This window comes from Myotis nattereri (genome assembly GCF_964212035.1).
Source record: "Myotis nattereri genome assembly, chromosome: 1".
In the NCBI taxonomy this organism is placed as follows: Eukaryota; Metazoa; Chordata; class Mammalia; order Chiroptera; family Vespertilionidae; genus Myotis; species Myotis nattereri.
In genome coordinates this window covers 96,892,415-96,911,986 of record NC_138075.1, presented here as the reverse complement: position 1 = coordinate 96,911,986, position 19,572 = coordinate 96,892,415, and positions in this window count along the sequence as shown.

The window sequence follows — 19,572 nt, the reverse complement described above, 5'->3', positions numbered from 1 at the left end:
TGGTTGCCCATCCAGTATCCACTTCCTTCTCTCACAATACCACCCACTTTTTCTTTGTATAACTATTGCCCCTTCCCCACTCCCCCTTCCCTCCATTATCCCATTATTGAGCATGTGGTTTGGATGGCATTGCCATGCCTTCAGCTCTAGAGTTAACCCAGTTAATTTTAAACAGTGCCATGCTGCCTCCTCTCCCAGCTTCCCCTGTGCCCCCCCACACACTCAAAGTAAATGGTTCAGGGATAGGCACCTTACCCAGATCATGCTCCTTATTAAAAGACTAGAGGCCCAGTGCATGAAATTCGTGCATTGGGGGGGGGGGGGGGGAGGGTCCCTCAGCCCAGCCTGCACCCTCTCCCCTGGGACCCCTCGAGGATGTCTGACTGCACTTTTAGGCCCGATCCCAGCAGTCGGACATCCCTCGCTCTCACAATCCAGGACTGCTGGCACCCAATCACTTGCCTGCCTGATTGCCCCTAACCGCTTTTGCCTACCAGCCTGATTACCCCCTAACCACTCCCTGCCAGCCTGATCGATGCCTAACTGCCCTTCTCTGCAGGCCTGGTCCCCCCCAACTGCCCTCCCCTGCCAGCCATCTTGTGACCACATGGGGGCGGCCATCTTGTGTGTTCGAGTGATGGTTAATTTGCATATTACCGCTTTATGAGATAGGATGTTTGCTGAGGCTTTTTCAGGAACTGCTGATGAAGACACTGTCTTGGAGATGGTGTGGTATGAGGATTCACGTCTGACCTTGCTGCAGCTCATTTTCTAACATAAAGGAGCCAGCCTGAGGGCAGTACCAAGAAAAGGAGAGGGATTCTAACTTGGAACCCTGAAGCAATTTGGAACCTCCATCAAATTGGAACAGAAGTCAGATTATTTCTGCACTTTTTACTTATGAGAGCCAATAAATTCCTTTTTTGTTGAAGCCAGTTTGAGTTGGAGTTTCATTTTTTTCTTACAACCAAATGTATACTGTGTAAATGCATATGTAGGGGCTCTTTATCCATTAGGCTCAATGTGTTGATGAAAGCCAATATTGTTAAGTAACTTAATATTTTAGTGAGGTATCTTCATATATTTGTGAATATATACATATAAATGAGTTAACTTCATACATGTGATTTTAAAGACCTATTGTTTTATAGGGTCTCATGGTTTTTTATTTAATTTTCTTTGTCATGGGAAAATGCACTCTTCCCTTGTTCTCCCTGAGGTCATTAGTGTTACAGCCTGGCATGTGTACCCTTTCTGCATTGTTCCATGCCTCTATAATCCTATGTAAATATCTACTTATATAAAAACCCTGGGTATAACATCATGTCCAGAAGCTCGACCAACTGGAAGGAAGTCAGTCCTGCAGGGGTCATCTTGGAAACGGCTGCGCCTTCCCCCAGCTGTTTCCTGCAGGGCGAGGTTTCAGGCAGGAACCTGCCATCAGGGCAAGGTTTAAGGCAGGAACCCGCCCTTGGAGCAGAGTGTGGAAGTACTGAGTCCGGCCTTCAAACAAGACCCTAACAGTAGGGAGGAGGCAGCCCCATTCCTCACAGAATCTGCTGTTGGATAGCTTGCTGTCAGTTGCCTGCCAGCCAGGAACCCCATTCACCTGCACCCTGGACCCTGACAGGAGGGAGGAGGGAGCCCCATTCCTCACGGAATCAACAGGTAGCCAGCTTGCCTTCAGGGGCCTGCCAGCTAGGAATCCTATTCACCTGCATATCTATATAAAGTTCTAGTACATTATATTAGAGGTCATGGTAGTACTGTTTTACCCACAGCGTCAACAGGAATTGCTGCAAATTTACTTCTTGGTGGAATCACCTTTCATTCTCAATATAAATTACCGATTCCATTAAATGAAACTTCAATTTCTAGACTCAATATAAAGAGTGAAGTTGCTAAAACCATTAAAAAGGCCCAACTTCTCATTATTGATGAATGCACCATGGCATCCAGTCATACTATAAACGCCATAGACAGATTACTAAGAGAAATTATGAGTCTGAATGTTATATTTGGTGGGAAAGTTCTCCTTCTTGGAGGGGATTTTCGACAATGTGTCAGTATTGTACCACATGCTGTGTGATCGGTCATAGTACAAACGAGTTTAAAGTACTGTAATATTTGGGGATGTTTCAGAAAGTTGTCTCTTAAAACAAATATGAGATCAGAGGATTCTGCTTATAGTGAATGGTTAGTAAAACTTGAAGATGGCAAACTTGATAGCAGTTTTCATTTAGGAATGGATATTATTGAAATCCCCTATGAAATGATTTGTAATGCATCTATTATTGAAGCTACCATTGGAAATACTATATCTATAGATAATATTAAAAATATATCTAAACATGCAATTCTTTGTCCAAAAAATGAGCATGTCCAAAAATTAAATGAAGAAATTTTGGATATACTCGATGGAATTTTCACACATATTTGAGTGATGATTCCATTGATTCCACAGATGATGCTGAAAAGGAAAATTTTCCAATCGAATTTCTTAATAGTATTACTCCTTTGGGAATGCTGTGTCATAAATTAAAATTGAAAGTGGGTGCAATCATTATGCTATTGAGAAATCTCAATAGTAAATGGTGTCTTTGTAATGGTACCAGATTTATTATCAAAAGATTACGACCTAACATTATCAAAGCTAAAGTAATAACAGGATCTGCAGAGGGAGAGGTTGTTCTGATTCCAAGAATTAATTTGTCTCCATCTGACACTGGTCTCCCTTTTAAATTGATTCGACGACAGTTTCCCGTGATACCAGCATTTGTTTTGACTATTAATAAATCACAAGGACAAACTCTAGACAGAGTAGGCATATTCCTACCTGAACTCGTTTTTGCACATGGTCAGTTACATGTTGCTTTCTCTCGAGTTTGAAGAGCATGTGACGTTACAGTTAAAGTTCTAAGTACTTCATCACAAGGGAAATTAGTCAAGCACTCTGAAAGTGTTTTCACTCTTAATGTGGTGTACAGGAGATATTAGAATAAGTTTAATCACTTTATCAGTCATTGTTTGCATCACTGTTGTTTTTATATCATGATTTTGTTTTCATATCATGTTTTTGCCGTTTTTATATCATGCCTCTGTTGTTATATCCTTTTGTTACTGTTTATTTATTAATAAATGTATATATTATTTTCATATACATTTTACTAATTTCCTTTTATCTCTCACACTTCTATTATAGAGAAAGGGCAAATAGCAATATTAAAATAGCTCTACTAATTAATTCCCTTTTAATGTGCATGCATTTTGTGCATCGGGCTATAGTCTATATCAGGGGTCCTCAAACTATGGCCCGCGGGCCACATTTATCCGGCCCACCGGGTGTTTTTGCTGCCGCTGCCTGTCCTGCTTAGCAGCCGACTCGTCCCGGGCCCGCAGTGCGCATGTGTGGAATGTCTGAGGGACAGTGAACTGGCCCCCTGTTTAAATAGTTTGAGGACCTCTGGTCTATATAATAAAAGCCTAAGCTACTGTTATGGTGGAACGACCAGAACAACTAGTTGCTATAATGCACACTGACCACCAGGAGGAAGACTATCAATGCAGGAGCTGCCCCCTGGTGGTCAGTGTGCTCCCACAGAGAGAGTGCCACTCAGCCAGAAGCCGGGCTCATGGCTGGCAAGCGCAGTGGTGGTGGTAGGAGCCTCTCCCCCTTCAGCGATAGCTCTAAGGAGCAGCGAGCTGAGTGGTAAGGAGCAGCAAGCAGGCAGGCAGACATCCCCCAAGGGTCCTGAGCTGCAAGAGGGCACAGGCCGTGCTGAGGTTTCTCCCCACCCCAGTGCATGAATTTCTAGTGTATATATATTATTTTACTCTTGTTTTTTTAATGGGATCATCTGTATATTCATCTCTGCATGTTGCTGTTCTTATAATACATTTTTTAAAATATATTTTTTATTGTTGGTAGCCTTATTTATTGTTTATCTCTAACCGGCTCCAGACTCCCCTAATCAGAAAGTCCTGCCCCCTTTCCTGGCTGGATTTATGTGGGCTACTCTTCTTGGCTCTGGTGCCCCAGGCTGTGGAGCCCAGCCTGGGTTCTGGGCCTTGATCTTCTGAGGGAAGAGACCTTCTGGTAGCCGAGAGATCCCTCTTCACTCTTGGCCTGCCACGCATGGAAGCTGGGTCAGTTTCTCTTGACTTCACCCTTCCTACCAGTCTCCAGGTGTTTTCCGTCCTTCCTTGATATAAGTTTCCTTCTCAGCTGCACCTCAGTTGGTAATTCCGGGTGAATGTTCCTTAATTTAGTTTGTATTTCCAGTCTGACCTCAGTTATGGAGGCCAAGAAGTCCCATAATATGCCATCTGCAAGCTGGAGAACCACAAAAACGGGTGATGTAGTTTAGCCCAAGTCCAAAAGCCTGATAACGGAAGTGATGTTGTAAGTCCTGTCCTGAGTCCAAATGCCAGGAGCACTGATGTCCTAGGGCAGAAGAACATAAATGTCAGTTCATTTGCTCTTTCTCCACCTTTCTGTCCCTGTGTTCACAAATTAATCAATGAGATTTTATAGTTCTTTGAAGAAAGAAAATGGAAATTCCAAGGAAAAGGTTTAATAGGAAGGGAGAGGAGAGAGAGAGAAATGCCAATGATAAGAGAGAATCATTGTTCAGCTGCCTCCTGCATGCCTCCTACTGGGGATTGAGCCCGCAATCCATCCATGTATGTGCCCTCATTGGGAATCTAACTGTGATCTTCTGGGTCATAGGTCAATTCTCAACCACTGAGCCATGCTGGCCTATAAAGCATTTTTTATGAGACACAGGAATGAGTAGGGCAGTGGTAGGGGAATGTCCTGGTGAATAAATTCTTTTTTTCTATGTGGTTTTATTATCTGTTTGACATAAGTTCATTTGTTTCTGCTTGTATTCAATTTTAAGATTTTTAAAAACCCTTTAATCTCTTAAATAAAAGTTAATACTGTATTGAAAGCTAAATCAGAGAAGTCATGTTCCTACACCTATTGATTCCATCCTGATCTAACACCCCCCCCCCCTTTTTTTTAAATATATTTTTCTTGATATTAGAGAGGAAGGGAGAGGGAGAGAGATGTGCCCTGACCGGGAATCAAACTATGACCTCTTGGTTCATAGGTCGATGCTCAACCACTGAGCCATGTTGGCCAGGCGCCCTCCCCTTCTCTTTTCTTTTTGCAAAAACCATGCAATATTATTTTTTTCCATTTCTTACACAAAATGTAGTGTACTATGTACATTCTTTGGGATCATCTTTTTTTTTTTTTTTTTAACTTAACAATATGACCTGAAAAAACTCTTTATACATCTTTAGTTCATGGAGCTATCCCTCATTCTTTTGCAAGTCCTCCATTGTGGACTACACAGTTTATTCAAACAGTTGCCCATGAATTGTCAGTGAATAACTTTGTGTTGTTAAATATTTGTGGAGGATAAGTTTCTAGAGCAATTAAAAATATCTTTATTGAAGTATATTTTACATAAAATAAAATGCATTGATTTTAGAATTATATTTTGACTATAATTATTTTGGCAATCATTTTATCCAGGATGAGTTTTAATAAACATATGCCTTTATGTAACCATTATAACAATTAAGATCTGGAACATTTCTATTACCAAAAAGTTTGCTTGTATATAATGTTTGGTTCACTTGGTACCATCACTTCCTCTATATCTGATGCTGCCTGGGGCTTTCTCTGTGGCCCGCAGGCAGATGGGCTCTGGCCTCTGTTGCAGGCTCTACATGCATATTCCAGACTTGCTTTATCTCCTCTTTTGTCCATGAGACACATCCATGTTTTCTCCGTTTTGCTTAAATTTAGAAATACCTCATAGAATGTTCTTTGCTGTTAAGAACTGTTAATTCCTTAATATATTTTTATCATGTACTTGTGAGGGCCTAGAAACAAACTCATGCTTAGATGTCCATTCCTAAGCCAGAACCGTCATTGGTCTTTTAACTAGTGAGTTCAGCAGGAAATTTTTTATAGCCAAAATAATATGGTAGAACCAAAGGATGAGGGTTCCTAATATGGTCAAATATTTTGTAATGTACATACCAAGGCAAGAGAGCTGGAAAAATAGGCAATGCTGGAGAGATTCTTGACTGAGATTTTGGGAGTAGAGAGAAATTATAAACGTGTGGGTGCCTGAGGTTGAGCGGAAGAAAAGATAGTTGAAAGTGAAGACACCAAGCTGCTAGGTGGATCATGGTTTTTTTCAATTAATAGATAATACAGTTGAATTATTTCTAGATTCTATTCTGTTCTACCAATATAGTCCTCCCTCTGCCAATATATGACCATTTTGATTTATAGTATGTGTGTGTATGTCAAGTTCTTTCCTGTACTATTTTTTAAACTTATTTTGGCAATCACTTTATCCAGTTATAAAATAAAATCCTTTGGAATTGTGACAGGAGCTGTATTAAATTTACTAGTATATATCCTATATAATAAAGAGCTAATATGCAAATGGACATCATGCCCTCGCGCCTGAGGCCATGCCCCCAGCCCCGGCGCTGGGGCCAGGGGACCTGAGGCCATGTCCCCTGCCCAGCAGGGCTTGATGGGGGACCTGAGACTGCACGCCCCCTCCCCCCCCCAGTGGAGCTTGATGGGGGATCTGAGGCCACGTCCCCCTCCCTGGCGCTGGGGCCCGGGGACCTGAGGCTGGGCTGGGGGACCTGAGGCCTCATCCCCACCCCGGCGCCAGGGCTGGGGGACTTGAGGCTGTGCCCCCCCTCCTGGCAGGGCTTGATAGGGATGGGGCCGGCCAGGTCTGGGTCTCATGATATTTTGAGGCATGAGTTGGTGGGTGTGGACTTGACTCTGGGTCACACAGTGCACCCCAGACTCTGATAGGAGGGAGATTTTCATATACATTTTACTAATTTTCTTTCATCTCTGACACTTCTATTATAGAGAAGGGGCAAATAGCAATATTAAAATATTTCCTCTAATTCCCTTTTAATGTGCACAAATTTTGTGCACCGAAACACTAGTTAGATTATAAACTGACATTCTAAAAAGTCTTTCTGCCCAGAAACATGGCATATCTTTGCATTCATTCAGTTTTGATTTATATCCTTCAATAAAATTTTAGAATTTCCTTTAGGTCTACCCTCTAGCTATATTTGTTAATGTATTCCTAGGCATTTTATCATTTTTGTTACTATAGAGTATCAAGATTTTAAAATTTTTCTATTTTTTTCTTTGTAAAAGAGAAAAATTAGCTTGTTTATATTTTCACAAACTGCACCTTACCAAATTTATTATTAATGCCAATCTCTTTTTAGTGTTTCTTATTTTCTAGGTTCAAAGTAATATGTGTGAGTAAAGATAATTTTGTCTGATCTGAGTTTATGACAATAGTTTTAGTATTTTGCCTTTTAATATACTATTTGCTTTTTTAATTTTAAGAAATAGTCTTTAATATTTTAGAAAGTTGGTTTAGCATTATTCTTCTAATGTGTGACTTAAATCTAACTAGGAATGGCAGCTGGATTTTTTCATTTCATTATGTATTTTTGTTTTTTTTTCCTATGTATTAGTATAAGCAAATGGTTTTGTTGCTTGGTTTAATATAATGAATTATGTTGAACATTTCCCATTGCCAAACCATTCTTACATTCTTGGAGTATATCTTATTAGTATAAAGTGTGTGTTTTTCCTGTTTATTTTTTTTTCCAATCAGTGTTTCATTCATTATTATTTTGTATTAGTTTCAGGTATATAGCATAGTGCTAGACAATTATATACGTGTCAAAGTGTTCACCCTGATATTTCCTGTACCCACCTGGCACCATACATAGTTATTACAATACTAGAGGCCCGGTGCATGAAATTCATTCACTTGTGGGATGGGTCCCTCAGCCTGGCCAGCGCTCTCTTGCAGTCCAGGAGCCCTGGGGGGATGTCTGACTGATGGCTTAGGCCAGTGGTCAGCAAACTCATTAGTCAACAGAGCCAAATATCAACAGTACAACAATTGAAATTTCTTTTGAGAGCCAAATTTTTTAAACTTAAACTATATAGATAGGTACATTGTTATTAACTTAATTAGGGTACTCCTAATCTGGCCTTTGCTAAAAATGTCCTCAATCTGATTGAGGTACGTTTGCTGAGGTCAACCCCTTCCAACTCTCCTATCCACACTCGTCTTGTATACTTGGTTTGTCTATCTCCTTTTGTTCATCCTCTCTATATGTCCAAACCATCTCAACATACCTTTCTCAATCCTCGACACTACATCTTCTTTCACTCCACAACATTCCCTAAAATTAACCTAATAAACTTTACTTAAAGTTTTAAGTCTTAGTTAAACTATAGGTACGTTGAATAAAACTTGATATCATACTTAATAATGATATTATCTATTGATAAAATTAAATTCCTTACAATTTACCTTACAATATCCATAAAGTTAAATCATGACAATGACTGACAAACACTAATGTGAACAATGGCCTTGCATCTCCTTGGAAAGTTTGGGTAAGTCAGGTTTGTTTGTTGTTTTGCTGTTTCTGAATTTTAGGCACGATTCCAGGTTCTCATCAATAAGACGACTTCTCAATTTACTCTTGATAAGGTTCATGCTTGAAAATGATTGTTCGCATAAATATGTAGACCCGAATAAGGAAAGAACAGCAAACGCTAGTTTTTTCAGTTGATTATATGGGTCAGGAATTCTATTCCAGGTGTTAAAAATCAACGTATCTTCTTTCTCCAGGTCTTTCAAAGCAGACCACTTGTGCTGTGAACTAAGTTCACATTTATTTTTCTCCAATATTTATATATCAGCACAAAGACGTTCAAATTTTGAGCTCCACAGTTCTTTGTTTTTTAAATCCAGCAATTGCATTTCAAAGTTGCCAATGTCAATATTAAAGGGAGAAAAATTTAATTCTGTTACAGTAGCATTGAGAGGTTTTTTAACAAAGGCTAACGTCGCTTTGCTGTTTCTGAATTCCTGAAACCTGTTGAGAAAAGCTTCCCTCATATTTAAAATACCGCACGTGGTATTTTGTGGAAGAGCCTCATTCAAGGGGCCAAAGAGCCGCATGTGGCTCAAGAGCGGCATGGGCTCCTGAGCCGCGGTTTGCCGACCACTGGCTTAGGCCCATCCTTAGCATTGCTACCGAGGCGGGAGAGGCTCCCACCACTGCCACCCGTGCTCGCCAGCCGTGAGCCCGGCTTCTGGCTGAGCTGGGCTCCCCCTGTGGGAGCACACTGACCACCAGGGGGCAGCTCCTGCGCTGAGTGTCTGCCCCCTGGTGGTCAGTGCACATCATAGTGACCAGTTATTCCACCATTTGGTCATTTGCATATTAGCCATTTATTATATAGGATTATTGACTATATTTCCTATGCTGTACTTTACATCCCATGACTGTTTTATAAATACCAATCTTACTTCTCAATCCCTTCACCATTTTTACCCAGTTGCCCAACTCCCCACCCCTCTGGCAACTATCAGTCTGTTCTATGTATCTATGAGTTCTATTTCTTCGTTTATATTGTTTTTAGATTCCACATATAAGTGCAATCATGACTAACTTATTTCACTTAACATAATACCTTCTAGGTGTATCTATGCTATCACAAATGGTAAGATTTCATTCTTATTTATGATTGAGTAATATTCCAGTAAATGTACCAGGTTTTTTTTTTTTTTTTATCAACTTGTATATTGATGGGCACTTGGGTTGTTTCCATAGCTTGGGTATTTTAAGTAACAGCGCAATAAACAAGGGGTGCATATATTCTTTCCAATTAGTGTTTTGAGTTTCTTTGAATATATACCCAGAAGTGGAATCACTGGGTTTTAAGACAGTTCTATTTTTAATTTTTTGAGGAACAACCATACTGTTTTCTCTACAGTGACTACACCAATCTGAATTCACACCAACAGGGAATGTGGGTTCCTTTTCTCCACTTCTTTGCCAGCACTTGTTGTTTATTGATTTATTGATGATAACTATTCTGACAGGTGTGAGCTGATACCTTTTTGTGGTTTTAATTTGAATTTCTGATGATTAATGACAGTGAACATCTTTTCATGTGTCTGTTAGCCATCTGTTTGACCTCTTTGGAGAAGTGTCTATTCACTTCTCTTGCCCAATTTTAAATTGGATTGCTTGTTTTTTTTGGGGGGTGTTGAGTTTTATAAGTTCTTTATAAATTTTGGATATTAACCCCTTATCAGATATATCATTGCAGAATAGATTTTCCCATTTAGTGGGTTGTCTTTTCATTTTGTTGATTGTTTCCTTTACCGTGCAAAACTTTTTACTTTGATATAGTCCCATTCGTTTGTTTTTGTTTGTTTGTTTGTTTTTACTTTTATTTTAATCCTTACCTGAAGATATTTTTCCCGTTACTTTTCAGAGTAGAAGGGTCAGGGGAGAGAGAGAAAGAGAGAAACATCGATGTGAGAGACACATGGACTGGTTGCCTCCTGCACTTGCCCCTACTGAGGGCAGGGAGCGAACCCTTAACCCAAGTGTGTGCCATTGACTAGGAATTCAACACAAGAAGTTACAATTTAATTTCAACTATAGTAGAAATTAAAACTAGGAGGTTGACATTGGTCCAATGTGTGTGTAAATTTCTATGCTATTTTATCATTTTAATGATTAGTGTAACTTCCATCACATTCAAGATACAGAACACTTCCATTATCACAAATATCTCTCTTGTTCTATCCCTTTATAGTCATGTCTCCCCATTTTTCTCACCATCCCTAACTTTCAGCAACCAATTTATTCTCTATCCATATAATCTTGTTAGTTCAAGAATATATATATATATATATATATATATATATATATATATATACACATACAAGAGCCTAAACAACTGTTAAGACTGGAACAACCAATTGACCAGTTGCTGTGATGTGCACTAACCAGCAGGGGGCAGACACTCGACACAGGAGCTGCCCCCTGGTGGTCAGTGTGCTCCCACAGCGGGAGCGCTACTCAGCCAGAAACCGGGCTCACAGCGGGTCCCCCTTCATAGAGGAAAATGTTTTACGCAGTACCATACATTAAAAAAGTACTAGGAACTTTAATTGTTTAATTGTTTTTGTAAATAAAAATGTTATAATTATTGAAAAACAACACCTAAAGTGCATTATGATGATTTAAATAACGTGCAATTTGCCCAAAAACGTGCGGTGCCTGGCGTATGTCTTAGAGATTTCTATGCGGTATGCAATGTGTTAACATAATTCCCTTCAGATGCATCCAAATTGTTGTATTAACAGTTCTTTCATTTTATTGCTGAGTAGTAATGATGTGATGTATATCGTTTATTCACTCATTCACCTGTTGTAGGACATGCTAATTGTTTGCAGTTTGGGGCTATTGTAAAGCTGCTATGACCAGTTGTGTACAGGTTGTGTGTATACAGAAGTGTAAGGAGTGGGGGTGGCCCTGACCGGGTGACCCAGTTGGTTGGAGCATTGTTCCATGCACCAAAAGGTTGCAGGTTTGATTCCTGGTCAGGAACATATCTGGGTTGCTGGTTTGCTCCACAGTCAGGGCTCATATGGGAGGCAACCAGTCCATGTTTCTCTCTCACATAGATGTTTCTCTCTCTCTTCTTCTCTCTCTAAAATCAATAAAAACATATCCTTGGGTGAGGATTTTTAAAAATCTATTTGGAAAAATAATAAAAGATAAAAAGAAATTTGGGGGAAGGGACTGGCCAGGTGGCTCAGTTGATTAGACATTGTCCCGTACACCAAAAAGTTGCAGGATTGATTCCTGGTCAGGGCACATACCTAGGTTGCTGGTTTGATCTGCAGTCTGGGCTCATATGGGAGGCAATCCATGTTTCTCTCTCACATAGAAGTTTCTCTCTCCCTTTTTCTCTCTCTAAAAATCAATAAAAATATATAATTGGGTGAGGATTTTTTAAAGTGGGGGACTGCTGAGTCATCAACCTTGATTCTTAATTCTCTATGAGTTTCTTTTGATTTATTATAATTTTAAAAAATGATTTTTAGTTGCATCCTTAGTTTATTGTCAGTTTTTTTAAAGTAATAGAAGCATTTATACTATTTTCTACTGCACATAGTTTAGCTATGTCCAGAGATTTTGATATCAAGTATTCTTTTTATTTATAATGCATCTTAATTGTTTTTATATAGGAACTTCTTGGATGAGTAGGTCTTTATTGTATGGACTTTGTTTTTTCTTTTTTCCTTTTAGGTTAATTTTTCTTATAGACTTCTGGTTTACAATTAAGTTATGGTTAGAGAATGGAACATAAAATCTCTGTACTTTTTGGAATTCATTAAGGTTTTCTTGGTGGCCATAATTTGATTTTTTTTTCTGGTTGGTTGATTTATGTTTTATCATTTCTTATTTTAGATTTACATTTGGATAGCTGAGGGCAGCCAAGGCAAGAGAAATTCATCTGATATGTTATATTGCAATATGTTGGGGTTGACCAATTTGGAGCATCTAACGTTTTTCTAAGTAGAAGAGAACTGTGATACAAAGACAGTCTAAGAAGTACTTAGCACTCAAGTCAGGGAAGATGGAAACCAAGAAGAAATATAATTACAAAGAAAAAATACTCATTATTTACTGTTTCATAGGTGCCAGATCCTGTGCTTAGCTTTCATCTGTATTAATCGTTAAACCTTCAAATGCATTTATCACACTGCTTCATGGAATACACTACTTAAAGGCATATGTATTAGATATATTTCCATGAGTGCTAGGAAAAATTATTATGCTGTCACAACAATCCATTGAATAGGAAAAATTCCTACTATATAATATTTCTTTTTTTGTCTTATTTAATTAGTTTAGGCCTTGAATTTTGCTTAATCTATAATAATAAAAACATAATACTCTAAGTAGATCAGACATCCTTCCAGGCGTTCTTCCGGATGACCTTCTGGACAAAGCCGGGGCTGTGAGGGAAACCCATGTCCTGGGTGCCAGAGGGAAGCCAGTGCAGGCAGCTGGCAGCCGGGAAAAGTAAGGTCTACTCTTGTACAAATTTTGTGCATCTGGCCTCTGGTCTGATAATAATATTGCAACCATGTATTCTTTTGTTTTTATTTCATTGTTTTTTCATTTTTAAAAGAATATAGATAATGTAGATATGTTGTAAATAATAATATAACAAATACCAATTGAAGTCCTACTGTGTGTGTATATGTGTAAAATATATTTTTGGAGATTTCTATATAAACCAGACTTGGTGATGAAATTAAAAGCAGACTTATCTTTAGATTCTTCCAACTTTGGAAAAACCTGAATAAGAATATGCAAAATACAAGAATTTTAGATTTATTTTCAAATTGAATTAAGGGCTGGAGTAGGGTCAATAGAAGGTAAACAGAATTGTAAAAACCTTACCTTTAAACACAAATTTGATATTGAAGAAGGCCTGGTTGAAGCATTCAAAGGGAAGGATATGGAAATATCAAAATTCACTTAGTTGCAAATTATTTAAATGGAAATCCCATTTCAAGCTCCAGTGATAAATATCATTTGTATAAATTATATCCCAGATGTGTCAGTTAACTAAATGGGAGGAATTCTTTCACAATGCATATGTATACAACGTACACTTTAAATATCTTAGGATTATATTTGTCAATTGTACCTCAGTAGTGCTGGGGGGATAAAAGCTTTTTTTTTCTTTCAAAAATGGTACTTAACTCATAAAGGATAAGTATTACAGTTCCTAGATTAGTATTTGAAAACAGAGATTGAAGTAAATTTAGTAGTTTCTAAACTTATATTGAATTTTAGATCTGCTTTGAATCAAATTTAAAAGAAAACCAGTCTTATTTTGTGGATGAGCGGCATCAAATCCTATATAATAAAAGCCTAGGTGGCGTCATGCATGATATCATTACAAGATGGCCACCACAAGATGGCCAGCAGGGGAGGGCAATTGGGGATGATTGGGCCAGCAGGGGAGGGCAGTTGGGGGCGATCAGGCCGGCAGGGGAGCAGTTAGGTATCAATCAGGCCAGCAGAGGAGTGGTTAGGGGGCGATCAGGCTGGCAGGCAGAAGCAGTTAGGGGCAATCAAGCAGGCAGGCAGGTGAGCAGTTAGGAGCCAGTAGTCCCAGATTGTGAGAAGCATGTTCAACTGCCGGTTTCGGCCTGATTCCACAGGGATCGGGCCAAAACCGGTAGTCAGACATTTCCCCAGGGGTCCCAGATTGGAGAGGGTGCAGGCCGGGCTGAGGGACACCTCCCCCCCCCCCCACCCCCGTGCATGAATTTCATGCACTAGACCTCTAGTGTTTTCATAAACATGGGAATGCAATGAAGATACAGTTGCTAGTGAAAATATAGTGGTTATCAGCGTGTAAACCAATGTTAATTTTCTTATTTACAAAATAAATCATTGTAATTGTTTACAACCTAGAACTAGACAGACAAGTACCCGACTTTCATGGAATTTATATTGTAGTGAGATGAGACAGACAATAAAAGAAATTACATTCTGACTTTGAAGTTATATTTTTCTGGATCATATCCACACTAGAATATTCTCCTTCTGCAGAGAGAGGCACATTGTTTTGTTCGATCATTAAGATACAAACGTTCCTTGGAAGTGAATTTATTATTGTATTTTAGTTCTTTGCTTGCCCATTTCTATTGCTATGATCACATGGCTTGACATAAGAGCTGAAATTGGAAAGAGAGCAGTACAAAAAGCAAAATATTTTTTATTTTCAGTTAGGATGTTACAGGGAAGGTGGACATGGAGCATTAAGATCAACTTCAATGATGCTATTCTCTAAATTTTGAAATTTAGCTATTAGTTTTGTAAAGTGTGTGTTCAGGGCACAGTAGCCTGTCACGTCAGACTGCATCTCTGCACAGTCATGTTTGGGGAAGAGAATTTGAGTGATGGTATACCTACATCTAAGTAATAATAAAGTCAGACTCTATTTTATTCTTTTCTTATGCATGTGCTATATAATACTATGGTCATCAAAATTGAATTAGTCATTTTTAAAGGAAAATGATATACCAAGAAGAATGGGCATTTTCTATAAGAAACATTTGTGGTTACTTTCTTTGTAATGATCCAATAGAAGAGAAAAGACAGATGTAAATTTGTGATTGCAGAATAGTACTTCTAAATGAGATCTTTCATTTCTCCATGAGGTGGCAGCAGCTCTTCATTTATCTGAGAAATCCTTCAGTGAAGATCACATTCAAAGCCTTAGAAACTGTCCATTTGAGAATTTTTACAGACTGTACTTTGTGTACTGTGTAGTTGTGTGTGTGTGTGTGTGTGTGTGTGCACGCGCCACATTTCTTCTCTTTCTTCCTCTTTCCCTGTCCCCCTCTTCTGCCTCTTCCTCTTTCTCTCTTTTTTTCTTTTTTGGAAGCAAGGTTCAACAGATCACCTTTTATTAAATCCAAGTCTTTCTGTTCTGAAATGCCTGTTTATGCTGAAGTCAATAGACTTCACAACAGTCCTCAGGGCCAAATTACAGATCAGCAGGTTTGCTTGGTTGAAGGTGGAGACAATGGAAGCATAAGAGATCATGCATTTCAGAAGAGAATGATTGCTTTCTTCCTATGGTATGCCTTTATTTTTTAAAGAGACTTTTCAGGGGGATTAAGTAGAGGCATTACAGATGAAATGAAGATGTCACCAATATTTGAGTTAATTTAAGGCTTTAATATGATTATTTATTTTAATATTTTTGCTTTAAAATAATTTTAGAGCTTAGAGATGAGATTATATTAGGCTTCTTTTTGTGAGGAGAGAAAAACTGTTCTCTGGAAACAGTTAAAGGATTTGAAATTGCACTTCATTTTCCACCAAACTTTTAAAATTAAATTGTTCGGTGATTTTGACTCCAATATATTGAATATATTATATTCTAATAGTCTTTTGTATCCAAATGTTTCAAATTATAAGACAATTCTGTCATTGTATTCTTTCTCAGAATCTGATACTACCTCTCTTTCTTTGCTTAAATGACACTATTTTTGGACTGAGTAATGGCAGACATGCTTGATATAAATATAGAGTCATTTTTAGGAGGTTCAGAAAGTCGTTTCAGGTAATGTTCTTGATCACACCTGCCACTTTAAAAATATTGGCTTCATTGTAACACATTTTTATTGGTAATGTTTCTATTTCTTTAATTTTTGTTTTTATTGATTTATTTGTTCCTCTACTTTTTAAACTTTACTTTTTAAAAGAAGTTTTAATTTCACAGCAAAACTGAGCAAACAGAACGGAGTTCCCACTCACCCCATACCCCACATATGCACAAGCCTTTCCCAATATCAACATCCCACACCAGCTACGTTTCCAACTCCTTTTCTGTTATTGATTTTTAGCTTAATCCCAATGTTGTCTTAGAGCATGCATGGTTCCTATTCTTTCAAATTTGTTATGTTTTATGGCCTGGAATGTGGTCTGTGTTGGTGAATGGTCCTGGTAAGTTTGAGAAGAATGTATGTTTGGCTGTTATTGGATGAAATAGTCTAGAGATGTCAATTATATTCAGTTGATTGATGGTGCTTTTGAGTTCAACTATTTCCTTACTGATATTCTGCCTGCTGGGTCTGTTTATTGCTGATTACTAGAACGTTGAAATCTCCAACTGTAATAGTGGATTCATCTATTTCTCCTTGCAGTTCTATCAGTTTTTGCCTACGCATTTTGATGCTGTTTTTAGGTACATATACTGTAAGGTTTGTTATGTCTTAGAGAATTCATCCTTTTATCATTAGGTAATGCCCCTGTTTATCCATGATAACTCTTTGATTTGAAGTCTGTTCTGTCTGAAATTAATATAGGTACTATTACTCTTGCTTTTGATTAGTGCTAACATGGTATATCTTTTATCATCGCTTTACTTTTAATCTATATGTGTCTTTATATTTAAGGAGGGTTACTTGTAGACAATTTACAAGTTGGGTCTTGTTTTGATCCACTCTGACAACCTCTGTTTATAATGGGTACATTTAGATAATTGATGTTCAAAGTGATTACTGATATGTAATTTAATTAATTCTACCATATTTGTTACTGTTTTCTATTTGTTGTCCTTGTTCTTTGTGTTTTCTTTTTTTTTGTCTTCTACCCCCACCTTTCTTTTGTCTTTCATGGGTTTAATTGAACATTTATGATTCAATGTTCTCTTCTTTTTTAGCTTATCAATTATACTTATTTTTAAACTTTTTTTTTTAAGTGATCACCCTAGCCTTTGCAATTTGCAGTTACCACTAATCCAAGTCCACTTTTGAATAACACTATACTGCTTCTTGGGTAGTATAAGTTCCACATAAAAACAAAATATTCCTAATTCTTCCCCCTCAACCCTTGTATCATAGGTATGATTCATTTCAGTTACACATAAGCATACAAAAAAGCATACATAATCAAAAGCACTGTTGCTATTGTTATTTTGAACAAACTGTTATTTGTTAGACTAAATAAGAAAATAAAATTAAAAGCATTTATTTTATCTTCACTTATTCATTCTCCAGTGCTCTTCCTTTCTTTATGTACATTGAGTTTTTGACCCATATTATTTTCCTTTTCTCTAAAGAACTTAGTATTTTAACTTTTCTTACAAGGGGGGTTTACTTGCAGCTAATTCTCTTTGTTTGTCTGAAAGGTTATTTCTCCTTCACTTCTAAAGGACAATTTTGCAGGAAACAGATTTCAGGGTTGATTGTTTTCTTCTCTTAGTACTTTAAATATTTTACTCTACACTCTTCTTGCATGGTTTCTGAGAAGTTTGATATAATTCTTATCTTTGCTCTTCTGTATATAGGTTGTTCCCCCCTCTGGTACCTTTCAAATTTTTTTCTTTATCTTTGATTTTTTTACAGTTTGGAAATGATATGCCTAAGTGTAGGTTTTTGTTTGTTTGTTTGTTTTTCTTTTGTTTGCTTTTATCCTGCTTGAAATTCTCTGAACTTCCAGGGCCTATAATTTGATCTTTGACTAATTTGGGGGAAATTCTCAGTCATTATTATTTCAAATATTTCTTCTGTTCAGTACCTTCCTCTCTTCTCCTTTTAGTATTCCTATCACATGTATGCTGTACCTTTTGTATTTGTCCCACAGTTCCTGGATATTCTCTTCCTTTTTTTCACTCTTCACTTTTGTGTTCAGGACGTTTCTATCTACATATCCTCAAGCTGAGTGATTCTTTTCTCAGCTATATCCATTCTACTAATGAGCACATCAAAGGCATTATTCAGTTCCTTCACTCTCTCTAACAAAGAATTTAATTAGCAAAATTTGAACATCTGCTCTCTAGATTACTCTAAAGAATACACCAGGAATATAAAGTTAATTGCACAAACCATTTTAAAAAGTAATTTTTTAGTTTTCAATTACAGTTGACACACAATATTATATTAGTTTCAGGTGTACAACCCAGTGATATAACTTATGAAGTGATCACCCAGTAAAATTTAATATCCATCTGACACCATACATAGTTATTAACAATATTATATTATCTAATAAAGAGTTAATATGCAAATTGACCATCACACCATAAAAATCAAAGATGGCTGCACGCACAGCGGGGGCAGGGGATTCTGTAACACAAGATAGCTGTGCCCACAGCGGAGGCTGAGTTCCTATAATGAACCTTAATGAGCAATCAGCAGGGACCTGAGACTTGTGGTGCTGGGCCGGGGCAGGGGACCTGAGGCTGCGCCCCCCCGCCTGGTGGGGCTTGACAGGGGACCTCAGGCCATGCCCCCCCGCCCTGGTGCCAGGCTGGAGGACCTCAGATAATGTTCCCCTTGTGGCAGGGCTTGATGGGGGACCTCAGGCCACATCCCCCTCCCGGTGGAGATTGACAGGGACCTCAGGCCATGCCCCCCCCTACCCTGGTGCCAGGCTGGGGGACCTCAGGCCACTCCCCCCACCTAGCAGGGCTTGACGGGGGACCTCAGGTTGTATACCCCGTCTGGCAGGGCTTGATGGGAGCCTCTCTTGTCTCCACAGCAGTGTTAAGAATGTCCGACTGATGGCTTAGGGGAAAGAGAGCCTAATCTGTCAGTGAGACATCCCCCGAGGGCTCCTGGATTGCGAGAGGGCACAGGCTGGGCTGAGGGACCACCCCCTCCTGAGTGCACGCATTTCATGCACCAGGCCTCTAGTTGATAGATATATGTTTATTGCCATTTTATTATTCTTATTTTTTAATCTCTCTTTTTTTTTCTTCTTAAAGATGACCCTTTAACATTTCTTGTAATACTGGTTTGGTGATGATGATTTCTGTTAGCTTTTCCTTGCCTAGGAAGTTCTTATCTGTTCTTTGATTCTAAATGAGAGCTTTGCTAATCTTGGTTGTAGGTCCTTTTCAACACTTAGAATATTTTGTGCCAATCCCTTCTGGCCTGAAATGTTTCTGTTGAGAGTCTTATGGGAGCTCCCTTGCTGATTTTAAGATTTTGTTTTTAATCTTTGCCATTTTAATTATTATGTGTCTTGGTGCAGGCCTCTTTGGGTTCATCTTGTTTGGAACTTTGCTTCCTGACCTTGTGTGTTTTTTCTTCACTAGGTTAGGGAACTTTTCAGGCATTATTT